Below are 22,161 nucleotides of genomic sequence, written 5' to 3'. Positions count from 1 at the left end.
ATATAAAATGAAGCTTTCGCAACTCTCCAGCCACTTTCATGTCTATTTCCACCTCTCCGGGGACCTGTCACATTACTACCACAACCCATATACTTTCCTCTTCTTTAAACTCTTTTTTAGACTTTCCTTTGACCTCCTTTCTAAGGTCATCTAACTCAAAAACCCAGGTCTTTTCCCAGATGTCCGTGGGCTGAGGTCTCTTAGAAGAGCCTTGTGTCCTCAACCTGACCCCTCAACCTGGGACCCAAATCCTGGGAAGCCACACACCAGCTACATCCCTGTACAGATGTTCTGGTGACTTCACCCTGGATGCTTGGGCAGAAACCAACCCTGAGTCCCTGGACCTTCAACTCAGCATTAGATATGTAGGGCTGGTTCTTTGGACACATTTCTAGGAGGCAAAAGAGCAAAGAACAGAATGAATCCCAGGTTTATGACAAGCACACTATCACCAGGGAGTGGCTTTTGAGGGAGGAGGTAGCTTCTGGGCATTCAAATTCTGTCTGCAGTAAGAGCTGACATGCCCTCCAAGTCCCTCCATAGACTAAGATCAGTTCAGCCAAGGACACATATCAGATGTTATTGTGAAATCTTGGCTAGTTGTGTTATCATCTATTTCCAAGTGATATAGATGAGAGGGATTTATTTTCATAAGATTAGTGATTACAGAAGTATTATTCAAATTAGAGCTTAATCACACAGGAAAGAAAATTTGAAAATGAGTTCTCCAGATATTCACGCAGGCCAGAAGTGCTATCATGTTTGTATTTTTGGGAAAGACTAAAAAAAATGTTTTTTTTATAGTTGCCTAATAGTTCTTTCTTGCTAACAGAGAATTTTTATTATTATTCATTACTAAGTTGTTGAACTGTTATTTAGTGTCAGTGTACCAGAAATAATTATAGTCAAAAAAAAAAAAAAACTATACCAAAATCAGAGACAAGGACTGGCCAGACAACTCAATGAATTAAAGTACCCACTTAGGCAGGGCTCAGTGGCTGAGGTTCGATCCCAGGCATGCCATGCTATGCCTGCCTCAGAGGCATGCAGAGACAGTGATTGAGACTGGGCATGGTGAGGTGTGTCTGTAATCCCAGGACTTGGGAGGCTGAAAACAGGAGGATCATTACAATTCCAGTCTATTCAGTGAGATCCTGTAGACCCTGTACTAAATATATAAAATTAAAAACGAACAGAGAAGCTGTATTTGGAGAAGTCTTTAAAGGACCTTTTCATACTTGAAGCCAGTCTAAAGATGATAGGTACTTGAATTCAGCAAAATAACCCAATATAGTCCAATAGTCCATAATAATAGTAGGCTATCAGCAGAACTGGCAATTGTCAGAAGTTGTTGACTTGAGCCTTTTACAGCTCAGCATATTAATATGGTATTACTTTTTATACCTTGTGGTTATACTTTTCTTCTGGATGGTTAAGACCAAGTTAAAGCAAGATCTATATAACAAGAAATGTAACTTTTGTTTCTGACAAGGTCATTCAAATCCCTTCAGGATTTTCACTGAAACCATGTACAGCACCTTGTAGATCTTTTGTCAGGATCAGCCATCTGGATGAGTCATGGCCATTGCTTGACCTATTTGCTCTCTGTGAAAGCCTGAGAACATTTTTTTCTCTCTAGGTGACTCTCCTTAGGCACAATATACATCATTGATCACTTTCCTCTGTGGGCCCATAATCTCCTTGATCAGAAAATTTGGGACACCACTGAATTACAGGATGTCACAGCAAAGATTTTCTTATGTCCTGAGTCCTCACTGACCTTGAAGGGCTAGGGCCAAAATATTGGTTATCCTTGTAGCCCCTCTATTTCTCCAATTTTTGGTCTGCAAACTTTAGTTGTTAAACATCCAGAGGAGAAGTTTAATGATATTATTACCCAGCAGTGGGACACCTATTTCCGACAAAACAAAATGAAAAAGGGGGATATATATGAATCTAAGAAATCGATCAAAAATGTGTAGGTGGGACTTGGCCCAGTGCCTAAAACAAACAAGCTATCTCACTGCTAAGATGAATACCCTGTCTGGTTAAGGTTAGCTATCAGTTGCTAGGTAACCTCATGCCATATGTTACTAACTTCAACAAAAGTGTGACTGTTTTGTTGTGAAAAAAAGAGAAAAAAATACACACACACATGAGAGTTAGGATAGATATACAGCTACTTTCTCTTGGATCACTGAGAATAAAAGTTTATACCAATATTTAAGCAAGATATCGTGTCTGCATCTTGTCCTCTGAATAACTACTATGAAGATAACAATTTGCAATGTATTAATTATTGTCACCATCCTGCTAACCTATTTTGAAACTGTTTCATTGCTATTTTATCTTTTTTCTCATTAAAATGAATTTTAAAGAAAACAAACAAACATAATCAGAGTCAAAGCCATTTCCTGCAAGAAATGGGATGTTGGGTATCCATGAGCTACTAGTGGGAAGAATCAAGCCCTTTACTTCCTGCTAAAGTAATTTATATAGAAAAATAAAATCAAGGAGAAAGTTTACAAACATGGAAACATATATCAGCCTTGGTTGTATTGTACCTCAGCTTCCACCTCCATGCCTTGCCAAAAATACACTTGTAAGAGTTGAGGGAAAGAAGAAAATCATAAGCTGTCAGATGTCACACTTAGTTCTCTGAGGCTAAACCTGAGCCACACACTGGTGACTCCCATATTCCACAAAAGCTGCCTACCTGTATTCACAGACTAGAAGCAGGAGGCATTTGCAGCCCCTGAACTTACACCAGCTTCATCTTCTGCAAAATCTTTACCAATCTTACAGATTCCATGTTTTCATTTGTAGTGAGAGGGTGATAATTCCAAGTACACAGGAATGTTATAATTAAATGAGAAAAATATCTGAAATGCTTCACTCAGTGTAGGACCTCCTCACACAGCAGCCTTTGCTCTCTCCTGTGATTGGAACCCCCTGTGTGCTACAGCTCAGTGCCTTAAGAACCTGCCTGGCAAATGCAAGGTCTTCAGTTCGATTCCCAGTAAACATTACCTGCTGTCTCAGTTACTTTTTACTCATTGCTGGGACAAAATACACCAACACCCAAAATTAAGGAAGGAAAGATTTATTTAGCTCACAGTTAGTGGAGGTTTCAGTCCATACTCGGCTGGCTCCCAGGCAGAGTAGCACACAGCAGAAGGCAGTAGTTTATGGCTGCAGAAAACAGCAAAGAGCAGAGGAAGGAGCAGCAATGGCAGCATCTATCAAGCCCTCTCACTTCCTTCCACACTGACTATGAAGACTGGAGCTCCTCCGAGGAAGTGCTCCTCCAAGGTGGCTACAAAAATCAAGCTCCTTGAAGGAAATGTGGTGCACAGAATCCTTCCTCCTCCCTTTGTATATCCTCTAAGTGCTGAGTCACTCTAGGGTGTGCCCTCCCAGCTCTAGGTGGGTCCACCCAGGATGAGGAATCACCAAGCCTATCCAGGCGAGCTTCTAACCCCTCAAGTTAACACATTATATCAGCCACCACACCTGCCCTCAGCAGCTTATCCTTTTCAGTGTACAGAAACAATCAGAAATATACAGAAGGGCCACACTATTTCTCATGAAGTTCAGATAACATCTAAGTGAGAAGCCTGGTTTTGTATTCCTCCTCAACTTTTTCACCTTGCAACCTTTAACTCCTGATCAAAGTCACTAGTTCTGAACCCTCAAGAACTTTAAGAAAATAGGAAGCTGTTCTTGTCTGGCTCATGTCTCCCATGCCAAGCCCCACTTTTTACTGTAATCCAAAGAGCAGCTGTGCTGCACCCCATGCCCTGCCTACCTCTAACAGCAGCCACTTTCCCACCTCCCCATGGCTTCCCTGTAAGTCCCTGCAGTTCACACCAGTGCTGTGCACCAGGTTAAACCCCAGGCTCCTCTCCACTAGCAATGTCTTCCCAATTGACTCATTAGCATATCAACCTAAAATGCACCCATTGGAGTGGAACAAGCATAATCTCTTCCATTTTCAAAAGAAAATAAAAGGAGAACAGGATCTGAGGAGGGTACTGATTCTCAGGGCCAGTTTCAAGGCTTATAAAATGGAATGATGACTGATTAATTGAGAGCAGCAGAGATCTGTGCACATACTAACTGGAAACTTCTGAATAAGCTAGTTTCATGACTGTGACAAACTACCTGAGAGAATTCACATCTAAGGAGGAAAGGTTTATTTTGGGCTGTTTCAGAGCTTTCAGTCCATTGTTGGTCAGCTTGTCCCTCTCGGGCCTGTGATAGTAGAGTACAGCACGGCAGAATGCAAGACAGAGGAAGCTCTTAACCTGATAGTGGTCAAGAAGCAACAGAGAGCTAGGAAGGCCCTGGGCTCCAGCACACCCTGGGGAGGCACACATCAGATGACCTCATCTTCCCCCTAAGCCCACCTCCTAGAAGTTTTATAGTAGCACTGTGAACAGAGACCCAGGTCATAGCCCCTGGGCCTTTGGTGGACTCTCCAGATCTGAATCATTGCAGTAGCTCCCATGAACTGGTGTCCTGGTGGCAGGAGCAGAAGTAACACAGAGATCTGTCAGCTCCTGCCTGTCAGATATTCATGTCAATTTTGCAGTAATTACGATCAACATCATGTGGTGTGATCTTGCAGTAACTCTACATTTGGCTGTCCTTGAAAATCCTCTAAGAGCTATTAAAAATCCTGATACCTATTTTGTACCAGCACCAGCTCTTAGAATCTCTGGGAGGATATCACATTAGTCATTTTTTAAGTTAATTCTCATGTGTAGTAGCTAAGGGTGAAAACTGTTAAAATGGGCTAAGATGGTACTGGTGTCCTGGGTTCCTCCAGAAGAAAATGGAAACCTAGGTGGATAATTTAAAGGAAAATGAAACTTAAATCAGCCAATCACAGGCAGCCAACTAATTCTTAGTTACAATATCTTGAACTCCACCCTACCCCCAGAATAATCTTGGCAAGGTAACTGCTCCAACTTTAACCACCAACATCATTGTTTTACTTCAATATTTACCATATAAGGTATGTGATTTTTGGGCAGACTCTCCAACTACTTCCAGTTAAGAGCTACTGAATTCATCAATCACTGTCTGCTGAAATTATAATGTGTGAAACTTTTATCTTTTAATCTATCATGGTTTTAATAGTGGCATAACAAAGTTAAGACCCTTACACTAAAACTTCTATAGCCTTCTCTTTATATTTTTATTACTGTATCTGTCCCCTTCTAGTAGTTATTTTGGTTACTTTTAACTGTCCTCTAGCAGACTGTACCTTTATAAGAATGCTCAAGAAAAGGGACTTTTCATCTTGCACCTGCAGCAGCATTGATGTATAGTAATAATGTTGGTGCTTGTCAACTTGTGTGAAACCCTAACACTGTGTGCCAGGGACTGTGCTAGGCTGTTTAAAAGATATTCTCTCTGTTGACTCAATCTGTAATTTATGGGGTAAAATGTTTTTGGTTACCTCACTTTACTTTTTATTGTTGCTGTTTGTTTGTTTGTTTTTGTGGTACCAGGGATCAAACTCAGGACCTTGCACTTGCCAGGCAGGCTCTTATGCCACTGAGCTGTATCTCCTCAGCCTCACTGTTTACCTCACTTTACACCTGAGAAAACTGAGACACTCACCAGTTACAAAAAATGTTTAAAGATAAATAGGCAGTCTGGCTGCACAGAGTAAGCATTTACAAACAGAAATAGACAAAATAGCAATAGCATTATATACAGTTTATTGAGAACTCCTGAGACCTATGGTGAGCTCTTTATCGACTTTATGTCACTTAATTCTCACCTATAAAATCCCTGGAAGGCCCCTAATCAAGCTCCTGCCATTATTCCCTTTTATGAAGAGATTAAAACTTAATAAGTTATTAAGAGACTTAAAATTTGGCCATTCAGATTAAGGTAGTCATTTGAATTCAAGCTTGTCTTATTTCTGTTCTTAATTATTATTTTTTTATTATTTTGTGGTACCTGGGATTGAACTCAGGACCCTGTGCTTGCCAGGCAAGCATTTATTCTACTGAGCTATCTCCCTGGCCCTTGGTTCTTAATTACTAAATGAAGCTTTACTTGATTTTTTACTATTGGGTAAGACAGAGAAAAATAAATGAAAGATATTCTAGTGCCTTTTTCTATTTTCATCTCTTTTTTATCAATATTCTCATGTAACATCTATGGTTTATCAGAAGCTCAAATGTTCTCATAGGTTAAAAAGGAAAAGTAACAGTGTACTGGTTCTATTTAGGGGAAGAAGAAGAAAGAAACAACTTGGAGGAAATGTGTCTCCACAAATTCCCAAAGACTTAGAGCTCAAGCCAACTTGTTAGTTTGCAAATGAAAGCAGTCTCTGCTTTTCACTACTCTGTTTCATGCCTTTAAAATTCCAACAGGAGGCTTACCATCTGCGATATGTATTGGAAAATCAAGAGGGCTGTGGACACCAGACAGAAGATGTGCTGTATCTTTTTGAATGTTTCTAGTTGCTAGGCAACAGCCTTCCTGCTTTCCAGGCACCAGAACTATCACTTGGGCAGAGCTCTGAAAAAGTCTTGAATTAAACTTCCGGACATAGTCTGTGACACAGGATTCAGACTGAACTGTACTAGAGGCATTTTTTTTTTACAGAATCTCTGGAATGTCACCAGCAGCAGCCATTGTCAGTGCTGGGTTAACAGTAAAGCAACTCAATGTGGTTATTTTAGAAACTCGGTATCTTAAACACTAAGACCTCATAACTCACATCAAAAGGAGCAAAGTAGTAAAAAATATATATAAAGTGCACAATATTTTAAGATATAGAACTTCATTTCTTTAGTTAAGTTCAGTTATTTCAAATGAACTAATATAATTATCAAGTAGAAATATATTTTAGTAGAGGATGAGATATTCTTTAATTGGCCAGTTCAAATAATGCTGGTATTTTTTGTTACAGCCTCCATAAGGTTTGATTTGTACTGCTCATTTGAGCAATTCCTATTGATCTTGTATCATCTGTACTGCAGTTCTGATAGAGAAATGCTTTCATTGTTTTTCCACTTTTTATATATGTGATTTTGTTTTTGCCACCTTTCTTAAGATATACTTGACAAATAAGAATTGTGTACATTTAGAGAATACAATGTAATATCTGCTACACACATACCTATAGTGAGATGATTAAATCAAGCAAAGCAACATATTGTTCACTTCACATATTTTTTGTGAAAAGAACACCAAGTTATTATCTTAGCGATTTTCAAGTGTTATTTCCTATTATCAACATGCTGTACAATGGATCGCCAGATATTATTCCCTCTGCCCAGCTGAAAACTTGAATGCTTTGACCAACACCTCTCTATGTCACTTCTCCACCACCAGATCCTAGCAGTCACCACTCTGGGCTCTACTTCTGTGAGTGTGAGATTTTTAGATTTCAAGCAGAAGTTAAATGATGCCATTTTTTCTTCCTAAGGTAGGCTTATTTCCCTGAACATAGATCCATCCGCCTTGACGTGAAGGACAAGATACCCCTTCTAAATGCTGAGTGGTGATCCACGGGGTGTATATATCATATTTTCTTTATCCATTCATCTACTGATGGACACTCATGCTGATTCCATTTGTTGTCAGTTGTAAGTAATACTTCAGTGAACACAGAAGCGCAGCTATCTCCTTGACAAACTGATTTTATTTCCTTTGCTCATATGCCTAGAAGTGAGATTACCAGAGCACATGGTAGTTCCATTTTTAATTTGAGTAACTTCCAAACAACTGATAATTTATGAGTAATATTTTAGTCTTCAATTCATAATTGGGTATGAAAGACCTTCATAGCAACCTTAGACAAAAAGCAATTCCATTCTTAAATCTTCCCAAATACCCAGAAAGCTATATCTACTTGTTCTGAGGCCTGAAGCTTATGAGAGCCTAGCTACCCAAATCAGGCACCTCGACTCCTGTCTTGACCTCCCCATGCTCTTCCCTCCCACACTAGGAGGTACTTTCAGAGAACTGAAGACATACAGGTCACAGCTACCCAGGCATGACGTAAATGGCATCTTCAAGTCACAAGAGTCAAGGACAGCCCAGCTCCAGCTTGCGCTCAGGCGCAAAGTGTTCTCAGAGTCCAGAGTGGCATTCACTTTTGAATTTCTCAGAAAGTTTTTCTTTTCCCCATCAAATCCCTGAAGGACTCACATCTAGATCTCAGGAGGGAATGATGCAGGCCAGTTTGTTCTTTGGAAAGAACCTTTTCAGGAAGACACGGCTTTATTCCAAACTGAGATAGCCCTAAACTAAAGATTTGTACACCAACTAGAGGAGATTGCCCTTGTGTCTCTCTGTTCCTGCCCAGACCTTTACTCTGTCAGGGATACAAGGGAGCCCAACACCTGGAAGTGAGGTTGTCCTCAGAGGTTTCCCAAATGCGCTGTGTAGAGATGTGGATAAGGGGGAAAAATTATGCAGATGAAAGTCATCACAACGCTCAAATATTTTCTACTACTAAATAAAGTAGGGAGCAAAACATAAAAGTTTTCAGTCTTCTCTGAGGGTTTTATTAATTTTATTTTAATATTATTCTCCCTGATAGTGTGGATATTATGATTCAGTCTCTTTGGCTGATGTCCTAACTTTGTAACATTTCCTCTGTGATGTCCTTTGTGGGTTCACTCCAACCTGTGTTTAGCATTTTATGACTCTCCAGTGTGCACAGTGATGAACTGAATGGACACGGGCCCAGCCCTTGTGTAGATTATGGTCTAGGAGACATTAACTGAGCACCTACAATATTCCAAGAACTATGGTAAGCCCTTTATATCATTAGTTTATTAACTTTTCATTGCACTCCATTCTCACAACATTCACATAAAGTGGCTGCCACAATTAAATTCTTTTTATAGGTGACAGAACTGGTGAAAAATTTGCAGAAGTCAGTTAGAGTTGGAATCCAGCTCTTCTAGAATGCAAACATTTTACTACCACAAAGTAGCGCCTCTATATTTTAATTTTGAACATTAAATACCACAACATAAACTAAAACTTTAACATGTGCCTGCCATTGAGTCCACAGCAGTTATTTTTGTTCTCCTGTCCTCTACCAAAATGTTACCATATCCAAGGCTGCCTGATATTTTCACCTACTCTCTAAGAGCCAACAGAAAAAAAATGCACTAAGACAAAAAATAAATAAAAAATACAAAAGAATACAGGATCAGGGCTGGCCAGGTAGCTCAGTAGATTAAAATGCCTGCATAGGCAGACACAGGGACCGGGATTCGATGCTCTGCCTGCTGTGCCAGCCCTGCCCCCGGGGAGCACTGAGATGGCAATTGCGACTGAGCATGGTGGCGTGCACCTGTAATCCCAGCTCTTGTGAAGCTTAAAACAGGAGGATCACTACGAGTCCGATCTGTGTAGTGAGACCCTCTAGACTCTGTATTTAAATACATTTTTAAAAATACAGGATCAAAGCCAGTTCCTAGGCAAGCTTCCCTTAGGTGAGAGACAAATCTCCCAGCCAGCGAAGACCATTCTTCCAGGAAGCCCAGCTCTTCCCAAAGAGCAAGGGAAACTGAATCTTCTAAACTGTATAATAATTCAAACAAAATATACACAAGCCAAACATCACTTCCATCGCTACCTCTATCTTAGCTACTTTACTCTTGTTGCTGGGACAAAATACCCTACACCCAAAATTAAGGAAGGAAAGGCTTATTTAGCTCAAAGTTTGTGGAGCCTTCAGTCCATACCCAGCTGGTACCAAGGAAAAGTGGCACATGCCAGGAGACAGCAGTTCACAGTGGCGGAGAACAGTGGAGAGCCAAAGCCAAAAGGGAGAAGCAGAGCCTGCAGCAGCTAGCAAGCCTCTCTCCCTCCCTTATATTGTACTCAGGTTATCCGCCCCACGGTGAGTACTGCACTCACACCCATAGTCCCCCATTGGATCATGAATTAATCACAAACTCTAGAAGCCTGCCTCAATGACTGTATGAGGTTTTGGGGGGACACTTAGACACAAACCTTAGCAACCTTTTATCAGGAGGAAGAAGAAAGAGTTCAAATAAAAATGTTCTTTAATACTATTTGCTAAAAATTTTCTAGCATCAGACTTGGTTTAGTAAAGAAAGCACTGCTTTTGTATAAGGTAACCTCCTTTAAAATCATGTTATATTTCCTTGAGCCAAGTAATTAATCTCTCTGAATCTCTGATTCCACACTTATGAAATGGGAAATATAAAATATTGTGTTGTTATAGGAGCTGAAAAAGATTGATTATGTACTTTTGGCACCAAGCAACAAATGTTTATTCCCTGATTCATCTGTTGTCCATAAGATGAGATGTTTCCTGATGTGTGATGTCTCTATGGCTAGAAAAAAAAAATTTACATTTTCTACTTTGATATTATGACGGTAACTGGTTTACAGTATTCCTTCATGTTTTTTTAAAGAAAAATGATCTTTCTTGGTACATTTTAAGTATATAAAATGAGCACATTCACCATAGGGAATTTGTACCTTTACATGATATAATTTAATTTTTTCCCTTATTCCATTTATCCCTTCTTCCCCTTCTTATTGGCAAAATCTTTGTTTCCATATTTTCCTTCTTTTCTCATTTTTTTCAGCTTTTCCCATCTTTCCTTTCCCCCATCCCTTCTCTCATTCCCCTTCCTGTTTGAACACTTTTTGCCTAATTTTTACTCCCTATTGTACCTTTTAGTTCCTATTAACACATCAGAGAAACAATGAGGTATTTACATGTGTGTGTCTCATTTACTTCACTTAAGAGTATGGTCTCAAGGTGCATCCATTTACCAAGAAACATCTCGACTGTATCCTTCTTTATGGAAGAGTAGTACTCCATTGTATAAGAAAAACACATCCTTTTTATCCATTCATCAGTTGATGGGCATTTGGGCTGTTTCCAAGATGTGACTATTGCAAATTGTGCCACTGTAAATGTGGTTGTGCATGTATTGCTGTGTCAGGATGCTTTTAATTCTTCCAGGAAGATGCCAAGAAAGGGAAGAGCTGAATCAAAAAGAACCTGTAGTGCTAGCTTTTTAGGGAATCTCCACACTGACTGAGATGAGGTCCCAGTTGTTCATTCTTTGTGATAGTTCCTGTGCAATCAGGGTTTTGTTGATAAAGTCTTTGCCTACACCAATCTCTCCAAGACTTCTTCCTATTATTTCTTCCAATAGATTTAGTGTTTCTGCTTTAATATTTAGATTTTGCACCCATTTCAGTTTGAGTTTGGTGCATGGTGAAGGATATGAGTATAGTTTCAATCTTCAGCTTATGGAAAGCCAGTTTATCCAACACTATTTATTAAGCAGACTTTTCTTCCAATGAAAGTGTTTGGCACTTTCGTCAAAGATGAGGTGGCCAAGTATGTCTGGAGTTGTCTCTGCATCCTCTTGTCTGTTCCACTGTTTTTTGTTTGTTTGTTTTTGTTTTTGTTTTTGTTTTTGTTTTTGCTACTGTCATGTTGCTTTTATCACAGTATCTTTATTAGTACAATTTCAAATCAAGAATTGTAGTGTGCCTTGCTTGGCCTTTGTTATCCAGAATTTTCTTTGCTATTCTAGGACTCTTCTTGTTCTTGATGCATTTTAAGATTACTTTCTCTAATTCTGTGAGACATGCTGTTAGAATTTTGATGTGAATTGCATTAAATTTGCATAACAACTTTGGAAATATGGCCATTTTCACTATACTGGTTCTTCTTACCCTAGAGCAAGGGACATGTTTCTATTTTCTGATCTACTTTTCATTGTCCTTTCTCACTGTTGTATAGTTTTCAATGTAGAGGTCTTTTGCTTCCTTCATTAGATTGGTTCATAGGTCTTTCTTTCTTTTTTCCTTGGATGCTCTTGTGAAGCGTATTATTCCCCTAGTTTCTGTCTCAGTGAGTTTGTTATTGTGGACAAGAATACTATTGACTTTGTGCCCAGCTAGGCTGCTGAATATGGTTATTAAATCTAGACGTCTTTTGGTGGAGTTTTGGGAGTTTTCTGTGTAGAGTATCATGAATAATAATACTTCAATTTCTTTCTTCTCTATTCTTTTTTATTTCTTTCTCTCTAATTGCTCTGTCTAATGTTTCCAGAACTATACTGGATCAGAGTGGAGACAGTGGACATTCTTGTCTCATTCTTGATTTTAGAGTCAAAGAATTCAGTTTTTGAGTGCATCTGATGCTGGCTATTGGTTTGTCATAGATGGATTTCATCTGACTGATACAAAAACCACCTAGTCCAAATTTGTCTGTAGGGTTTCTTTTTATCATGAATGGGTGGGGGCCAGGGAGATCACTCAGTGGAATAAGCGCTTGCCTGGCAAGCACAAGGGCCTGAGTTCAATCCCTGGTTCTGCAAAGAGAGAGAGAGAGAGAGAGAGAGAGAGAGAGAGAGAGAGAGAGAGAGAGAGATTATCATGAATGGATATTGGACTGTGTTGCGCTGTGTTCAAGGTATGGCTCTGCTGTCACTGGTAAACAGTGCAGGGAGGGTCCAGATCCTTGTCGAATAGTACCAGTAAACCAGCAATAGCATTATGGCAGGGTGATGGACAGACTCAGCAAGCCTACACCCTTATTTCCCCTAAAATTCAGGCTGATCTGTGGCCAGGCTTGCTCGTGTCATGATGCTGGAACCAGCTCTAGCCCACTTGTTACTCCTACTCCCTACCCACCATCCACTTCCCTTTCAGCCTGCCGCAGTCCTCCCCTCTACAGTGGGCTTAAACTTTGCTAGGAGCCACTAGGGGGAGCCAGCAGTTATTCTGAGTTCTGAGCTCAGCTGGCCCCTGTCCAAGATGGCCCTCAGCTAACCAAGCATCAGCCTTTCCCACGAGACATCAGATGCTGCAGCACTCACTGCCACCCACTACAGTCCACTCTGTCCGCTGCTCAGGTCCACAGCTGTGTCTCACCATGGAGGCCTCTGCAGTTGTTAGCAATCGCCATGTGTCTGTGGGTTTGAAACACACACACACACACACACACACACACACACACACACACACACAGAGTAAGATCCAGCTCAGGAAGAAAGTGCCACCTGGCACCTCCTTCTTCTTCATTGCAGGTTCTCTCTTCGCTCTCCCTGTGGCCTTCAGTTCTTGCTGCGGCTCTTTCCTGCGTCCCAAGGGGCCCATTCCTCCCCTTCTTCTCTTCCTCTCATTGCTATATCCCCCTGTGTGAACAGCAACTCTCAGAGAGGCCCTCTCTCTGCTGCTTACCACACCTTCATCTTCTTGGAACCAAGTCACGTAAACTTTAAAAAGTCTAAATCTTACCATAGCTATTCAAATGAGATTAATAGTGTATTGCTAGCTTTGTGTCAGTTGTCCCTTGGAGGCAAAAGAGATTAACATGTTTGTTGGGGGCCTGACTACCTAGATGCTACCATCTATATAAATGTTGCATCAGATGGGTAGAATATGGAGCTGATTAAAATTCAACTGTTATTTTGGAAACTTCTCTCAAGAGATCCTTTGAATATTGTGCTACTAATATTATATCCCGTCTATTGGAAGGCTGTGGTGTTGGGAATAAGTATGGGTATTGCCCTGACTCCATACATATTATAAAATGTTTCTCAGGTGCCACGCAGTGGTCTGGGTGCTAAAGATACTGAACAAGAAAGACAGGTTCATTTTTTTTTTTTCACAGCACTGAAGTCTAGTGAAAAAAATGCTACTAATGATAGCGGACATTTATTACCTGCATATTATTTGGGAGACTCTGAAAACAGAAGGTGTTTTAGATGCATGCTAGTTCTTGAGAACCTCACACTGCTAGCTGATTTATTATCTCCATTTTACAGATGAGAAACCTAAAGCATAGAGAGGTTCAGTAACTCATCCCTGGTCATCCACGTGATAAATGTCAGAGCCAGATTCCGCCAAGCCCCAGAGGTTTTGGGCTCAATCACAGTGCTAACCACCTTTCTACATAATCATGGAGTTTTGAATGGTGTCTTATATCCATTTTCACTGAAAATGGATATCCTATGTATTCTATAATGCAGCTATGAACTGAAAATAGCAAGTGATAGAAACTACCATTCTAGAAATTAAAACTGAACAGAAAAATGAAGTAAATGGCAGGTGCACAGTTCTAGTGAGGAAGGAATAGAAACAAAACCCCACATTTTGACTTTAGTATTCCATTTACTGTATATTCATACTCATTCAGTTGTAAAAAGCAGGCATGGCTGCAAATATAAAGCAAGAGGAGTGATCATAGACGGTGCTCAGGGTCCTTCCTGCAAAATCAAGATAAAATTGTGGCCGCCGTGAAGACTGCTGAAGCATCTACAGTGATTAGCACATAATGATTAGTCCGTAAATGTTAGCGCCTCTTAGCGCCTCTTCATCTTCCGCTCTCGATTTGTATTTCTGTCCTTTCACGCTGCATATGGGCAAACACTCCAAGAAGCTGCATTTCATTCCCTCAGAAACTTGTAAAGTCAAGCCCCTGGTAATTACACTACAAAACCAGTTCTGTAAAGCTGGTACACATGAATGTTTAATGAGCACACAAAATAAGAAAAATAATATCATAGATGGAAATTTTAAAACAGGTTTACCTACTCTTGAAGTCACTCACTAAGAGCAAAAATTGTCCTTAGAAATCACTAAAAATCTAATCCAATAAATCTGGAAACCACCTCACAGATAAGAACTTCCTTGTTCCAAGTCCACTTCCATTTGGATCCACACACTTGGGGACCGGACTTGTGCACTGCCACAGAGCCCCCTCCCACCACCCACCCCACCCATGACCTCTGCTCCACAGGGAATGAGTTGGCCAGGGCCCCTGGCAGTGCACTACAAGCCCTCTCAGGAGCCACGCTGTGCAATACCTTCACCCAGAGCCTCTTCTGGGTACAGTTGAATGAAAGCCTTGAGCAGAGCTGGTGAGATAGGTCAGTGGGCTAAGGCACCTGCTTAGGCAAGTGCTAGGACCAAGGTTTGATCCCCAGCACCACATGCCATGCCAGCCCCACCCATAGGGTAGGCTGAGCTGGCCACAAAGAAAAGAGAGAGAGAGAGAGAGAGAGAGAGAGAGAGAGAGAGAGAGAGAGAGAAAACCAGCCAGCCTGGAACAATTTGATATGGTCTGAAAATTACTATCAGTATGAAACTTTCAGCCCTGCGGGAAAAGCCTATATGAAAATTTGCAAGCAACACCCCAGAGGATGTGCAACTCGCTCATCATGAACCCTGTGGGAGAAGCATGTGTCTGTTATCTTATCACAGTCTACTTATTTAAAAAAAAAAATCTGCTTTTATGTGAAAACCTAGTAATGATCTTGTTCAATTCACATCTTTTATTGTCTATGAGAAATAGAACACTTCACAAAAATAGCCACCAGCCAGAAAAACCTAGAATTAATTTTCCAAAAAAAAGATTCGGTTATGTTTAAGTCGCCTTTCCCTTCCTTGAATAACGTACACACGCACATACACACACGCATGCACACACGCACACATGCACACGTGCCAGACGTGCCTCCCCCTTCTGTACTTCTTCTAGACTTTGTCTTTCATGTTAACATTCCTTCATTTATTTACGCAGAAAATATCCCTTCACTGCCGGGCATGCTGAGCTTGCAAATGACACAGAGTGTGGTGGCGTGCACCTGTCATACCAGAGCTTGGGGGCTGGAAACCAGGAAGGCTCACTACAAGTCTGATCTGTGTAGTGAGACCTTGTAGACCCTGCACTAAATACATTTTAAAGAAAGGAAAACAAAATATCCCTTCACACCTGCCATGAGTTAGTCGTATGCTAGCCGTAAACTGCAGTACAAGCCTTTCCCTGTAGGAGCTCCCTGGGGAGACAGACCCTCACACGGGCGCAATACAAGTGTCCGCTGACACTGCAGAGTGGGCTCAGTGTAAGAGAAGCTAGCTCTTCCTAAGGCACCTAGAGTACGTCTCACTGAGGAAGAGGTTTTAAACTAGCTCTCAGAAGGAACAGTGGGTAGAAGTGAGGGTGCAGGGTTTGGAAAGGTTGGAGTCATAAGGAAAACGATATTTTTTTCTGAAGCAAGTGAAAGAATTGAAACTTTTTAAATCTGTAAATGAGCAGTATTGCCCCAATGGAGGCTTCTAAGAAAGAACAAACAGATTTGGATTCATTTATAAACTATGTAACATGGCCACATTTGCAAAACTTCTGCCCTGAAGCTGGGCCCCTTCTGAGCGTGTGAGGAGAGCCTGGCTGGGTGAAGCTCAGCTGAGATGGTCTTCTGTCCAGAAAGAAAGCACCCGCAGCGTTCAGGAGAGCTCCATCCGTGAATGCGAGCTTCTGTCTGTCCACCCTGGCATTGTTATAGCACCAAAGGGGTGGGAGGTCAACCACTGTGTTTATTTTGGAGGTAAATTACAGAGAAGTTTTGAAGGTGTTAGCCTACTTTTTCAGTCTGAGGGTTTAAAAAAGAGAAAGAGTTGAGGCTAATTTGAATAGTGCCTTGTGTTCCCAAGAGCTTTGTGCTTTGGTAAGCAATGTTGGCTGATTATTGCCTCCAGCTTCTCTGAAACAGCTGTCTGTCTCCTTTTAGAGCTCTATTCTAGGGGGATCGAAAGAGCCACAGAGGAGAATTTAACTCCTAAACCCTCAGTTCAGTTCATTCGGGTAAAAGTGATACAAAGCAGGAATGTAGCTTTGCCTGCCTAATTTTGGGAAAGTGAAAGGTCCTTTCTGCGGCTCCAAAGGAAACTGTGCGTGCACCAAGGCGCTCCAGCCCATCTTCTACACAGCGTGGCGGCCATCTGTGCACTGGGGCAAACTTGGTTTACAGCTAGGATGTGCCATATATCTCAAGGGTGGACAAGTTAGGACCTGCGTCCCTGGGGTGTTTGTCCTCTTACAAGTCTAGTTTATCTGGAACCCGTGCCATGCTACTGTTGTAGATTTATTGTCATTTCTAATCCAGAGCTGCCTTTTACTCATTTGGTGACTGTTTTTTAAAGAATACAGAATGTAATAGAAAAAAATAGCATAGAAATGAGACAAAAGTTCACTAAACAAAGTAATAGGAATTCAACAATGGCTGTTGTATTGCATGATGTTATCTTCAAATTAGTTGTTTAGGTTACCAGATATAAATGTGCAAGATTGGTTTAAAGAAAAAACAAAACATGGCCAGCAAGACAACTCAGTGACCTAAGCTCCTGCTTAGGTGAGCGCTGGGACCAGGATTCGATCTCTGGCACCACAAGCCATGCCAGCCCCACCCCCAGGCATCCTGAACCAGCCACCAAGTCCGGGAGTGGTGGTGCATGTCTGTAATCCCAGTGCTGGGGAGGAGGAAAACAGGAGGATCACTACAAAGTCTGAGCTGTATAGTGAAACCTGAAACAAATAAAGAAAGAAAGAAAGAAAGAAAGAAAGAAAGAAAGAAAGAAAGAAAGAAAGAAAGAAAGAAAGAAAGAAAGAAAATAATAACAAAAAGTTACATGAAATTCAAGAGAAAAAAATGTTAAGCATTAACTGCTCTTTTCAAAATACCAGCAGAAACTGGCAGTACAATTATCCAAACTAATATATATATATATATATATATATATATATATATATTCCCCCTTCTTTTTTTTTTTGTCTTCTCCCTCCTCCCAAGTTTTCCTTCCCATGAAACAAATTCGCTCAGTGATTGTTTATTCAACATTATGCACTGAACACCTTGTAGATGGTTTGTGTGCTGTATTTAATTGCGGGAGTCTGGTTTCTTGTCACCAGCCATTCTTGCATCTCTTGGCAAAGGGCCCTTGGCTTCATGGGCTTCTCTCTTATAGTAGGAAAACAAAATCAGCCCAACCAGGAGACAAGGGTTCTGGGTGAACAGGAGCCAGCGTTTCAGGCTCTTGGTAGTCCAAGATGTGCAGTAGTCAGGTGGCACTGGTGGTTATCCAGATAAAATGCCAGGACCCCCTTCCCCTCTCCACGAGGTGTCCATCTTCTCCATCACTTATTTCCACCTGGATCCACATATCCCTCATACCAAAGCGTATGAGTCCACAGGCTCTGAGGGGCTGTTCTGGATCAAACAGGCTGCTCCTTCCAGAGGGATGGGCCAAAGCCTTCTGCATTTTCGTCTCACATCCTCCAGTAGTTTTCTTTGCTTCTCTGGCACATTTCAACCTTCTACATTTTTCTGAATGTCTAGACAATGCACATAATAACACTGATATCAAATCAGTGAACACCAAATATCAAATATATGTTAAGCACTTATTACATGTCAAGGGCATGCTAAACCTTCACATGTTATTTTACCTATTCCAGTAATCTGATGGCTGGGTCTCGGGTCATTTGTTGGTAGCCACAGAGCTGAGAAGGAGCAGAGCCAGAGTGAGAAGATGCATTTCTTTTTCTTTCCAAAATACCTTGAATTTATAATGGCAATGGCTACCACTTACTGAGTATTCACTGCTGATCACTTTTCACACATTAACTCAGATAATTCTTTAAAAACCCTAAAAGTACCATTATCTCTGTCTCCGAGGACAATGACATAACTTACCAAAGTGCACAGCACTACAAAAAGACAGAGTGAATCCATCTGGAGCAGCCTGGCTCCAGAGTCTCTAGTGGCCTACTGTCATACACTTGTAATATATGACAAATTTATTCCATACCATTTTTTATTAGTACATGTTGTTTTCTTTTTTTTTTCTTTCTTTCATTTTATTTTTATTTATTTATTTATTTTATTTATTTTGTATTTTAGGGAAGGGTCTACAGGGTGTTCAGGGGCTCGCTACTATATCAGACTTGTAGTGGTCCACCTGTTTACAACCTCCCAAGAGCTGGGATTACAAGCGTGTGCCACCACCCCAGTCTCAATTGCTGTCTCAGCATGCCCTGGGGAGAAGGGCTGGCATTTCAGGCCTGGGGAACTAATCCCCAGCCCCTGCACCTGCTTCCAGGCACTTTAATCCACTGGACTATTTGGCTGGCCTGATGAGTACATGTTTTTCATACATAATGTTTTCTCTCCTTGGGTGGAGTTGATTCATGGGTATAACACATCTTACTTCCTTTTTTATCCCTTTCCCCTCCATCTCTTGATTTCTTTCCCATTTGAGAAAAGTCTATCTCCCATCATCCTATTAGTTGTCTCTCATTTTGTTCTTCATTTATAATTGAGGTTTATCACATAAAAGAATCCGTGCAATATTTAAGCTTGTATGTCCAGTTTACTTAACATTTTGGTGTCAAGGTACATTCATTTTCCTACAAACAGCTCAAAGCTGTCTTTCTTTAAGGCAAAGTAGTATTCATTGTGCACACATCCCTCTTTTTGCCATAGCCTACTTCCCAGATTCAGCTGGGACTTATGCGGCTGTGAACATGAGCAGGGGTGTCTTTCTGCAATGTGGTGCCATGAACCCTTTCATCAAGATAACCAGAAGGGGACTAGCTGGGCTTAACAACATGTCTACTTTTGGTTTCTGAGGATCATCCACACTGTTTTCCACAGTGGCCGTACTAGTTTTCGTTCCCAGCAACGGTGCAGAAGCATTCCTTTTTCCCACAGCCCTGCCAGCATTTGTTACTTATTTCTTAGTGATGGCCATTTTTTCTGGGGTGAGATAAAATCTAAGTGTTGGCATAATTTGCATTTCTATAATGGCCGGCATTGTTGAACGCTTCTTTGTGTACTTATTGGCTATTTATAAAAACATGCATTTTTCTAATGCCACAGCCCATGCGAGCACTGCAGGGACAGAGGCTTCCAGCCTACTACATGGGGCCCCGTGCTCCTTAGAACAGGAGACTTGGTCAGTCTGAAGAGCTTCCAGGGACAACCTCTGTCCCACTGCAGGACATAGTGCACTTACAGATAAATTGGGGGTCACGCTCACAGATAGTGCATATGTATCTCACTTTTATCCTGACTCACATCACATTTTCTACCCATTTCTGACTTCAGAACCTGCACAATACTTCTCACCCCATGCTTTGGGATCTTTGATGGTGTTTCTCTCGAGCTAACACTATGATGTTAGCTTCTTTGGTTATGATTTTCCAAAAACATGCTTCCTATGCCTCCAAATAATGATGGGTCCTACTACAACCACAGTATAAAGAGTCTGCTCAGATGCTGGCATGCAAGGTCCAAACTCCCCAGGGCTTGCCTCAGTTCTCCCAGAGAAGAAGCAACAGGTGAAGCCAATGTTGCCTCTGCTCACATCAGTCGCAGTAAGTGACTTCTTAGCCTGGAGTTAAAATACCATCAGAGAGGCATCTTCTCAACCAGTACAACAGTTCCTTCTATGGCCTGATAGAGCTGATGAAGCCCATGTTATCAACTTACTCAGCAAGCACTTATTGAGTACCTGGTGTATTTGAAGCACTCTATTCATCTGAAGTACACAAGGATAAGTAAGACCAATTCAGAAAACCAGATTTGTAATGGCAACTCCCAGGAAGCCACAGCGGAGCCAGATATGGTGTCCATTCTGACCTCATATGACACAAAAGTCATCTTCTCTTTGGTGATTCCCCCTTGAGAACTCAGAGTGAGCCCATCATTCCTAAATCTTCATCTCCTTCCAGACATTTCATTTACTTGGGTCAAAACTACCAACATTTCTTTATCAATAAAGAATGCATGGGGCTGGGGAGATGGCTCAGTAGAATAAGTGCTTCCCTGGCAAGCACAAGGATCTGAGTTCAATCCCCAGTTCTGCCAAAAAAAAAAGAATGCATGCAGTGTATCCCTTTTGCAAATATAGTTACTTTAGGCACATTTCCTTCCAAATAATGGTTACTGTTTGTCATAGTTTTGGGGTTTTGAAAGGGTAACCACACAATATAGGACATACTTGGTAAGATTATTTTATATATTTTCTTAAAGAACACAAAATAGGGGCCAGGGAGATGCCTCAGTGGAATAAATCCTTCTCCGGCAAGCGCAAGGGCCTGAGTTCAATCCCCAGTTCTAAAAAAAAATCAAGAACACAAAATGGTTATAAGATTATTTTATAATGAATCCCCCAAGGAATCACATACCAAAAAAGTACAGGAAATCTGTCCACACACTAAAGATCAAAGATACAGTTGAGGACCTGGATCCTAATATCCTGCATGAGTCCAGATGAAAACCTAGAACCCATAACAGTGCTCCTCACAAGGCCAACTGGAGGCCTAGGGCCACAACAATGTCTTGTGCAGATGTCTCACAAATCTGCCCTGGTAAGGCCCAAAGGTCAGTGGTGGAAGCTAGAAAGTCTGTGCAATCAGGATGAAGGATCTGTGCTAGTAGGCTGAGGGATCTGCACTGGAGTCAGAAAGCAATGCTAGGGGCCGGGGAGATAGCTCAGAAGAATAAGCACCTGCCTGGCAAGCACAATACCCTAAGTTCAATCCCTGGTACCTCCCCCACCCCCCACCCCCCAAAAAAAAGAAAAAGCAAGAAAGAAAGAAAAAGAAAAGAAAAGAAAGCAATGCTCATATGAAAGGAGAGAAGGTAAGCACTCCCCTTGACATGGATAGAAGAGGCCCTCTAGCCTGACAACACACACAAGGTTAAGACATTGCCACCTACTTTGTGGCATCTAACCACTGTTTATTGTACATGGTTAGATTTCTAAATTTCTGTGTAAAAATATGTAATTGTCTATTCCTATTTTTAAAATATTTTTTATTATTTTTTCTTTTTTTCTGCACATTCTGGAGGGATTTAAAGTTTAACATATTAATACTTGATGGAAAATACCTGTTCCATGTTATGTCTAAGATGTTTGACGTTCAGACAGATAGTGAGATTAAGCTCAACTGCCTATGTTATAGGGTAATTATATCATTAATCTTCTATTCAGGATGGTTCACAACTTAAGTTTGCACACCAAAAATTAGAGAAAAAAAAAGGGCTGCAAGGACAGCCAACATTTTGGCCCTAGCCTTTCAAGGTCAGTGAGGACTCAGGACATAAGAGAACCTGTGCTGCAACATCATGTAACTCAGTTGTGTCCTGAATTTTCTGATCAAGGAGATTATGCGGCCACAGAGGAAAGTGATCGATGATGTAGAGTGTACCTAAGGAGAGTCACATGGAGAGAAAACATTCTCTCAGGCTTAGATAGAGAGCAAAATGGTCAAGTAATTGCTGTGACTCATCCATATGGCTGACACTGACAAAAGATCTACAAACT

At 41.1% G+C, this 22,161-nt stretch overlaps 1 protein-coding gene and 1 non-coding gene across 2 annotated transcripts in view; both read left to right on the top strand.

The window, feature by feature from the left end:
• Kcnmb2 (potassium calcium-activated channel subfamily M regulatory beta subunit 2) overlaps positions 1-22,161 on the top strand; it is a 303,871-nt gene that overhangs the window by 171,660 nt on the left and 110,050 nt on the right. The gene's annotated exons all lie outside the window — the stretch shown is intronic.
• Positions 21,455-21,580, top strand: LOC111812056. Its single transcript, XR_002817652.1, has one exon. It is a non-coding gene; the product is annotated as a U6atac minor spliceosomal RNA (small nuclear RNA).

Source organism: Octodon degus, unplaced genomic scaffold, assembly GCF_000260255.1.
Source record: "Octodon degus isolate 3935 unplaced genomic scaffold, OctDeg1.0 scaffold00110, whole genome shotgun sequence".
Lineage (NCBI taxonomy): Eukaryota > Metazoa > Chordata > Mammalia > Rodentia > Octodontidae > Octodon > Octodon degus.
Note: the sequence above shows the minus strand (reverse complement) of the source record. Positions and strands in the feature narration are given on the sequence as shown.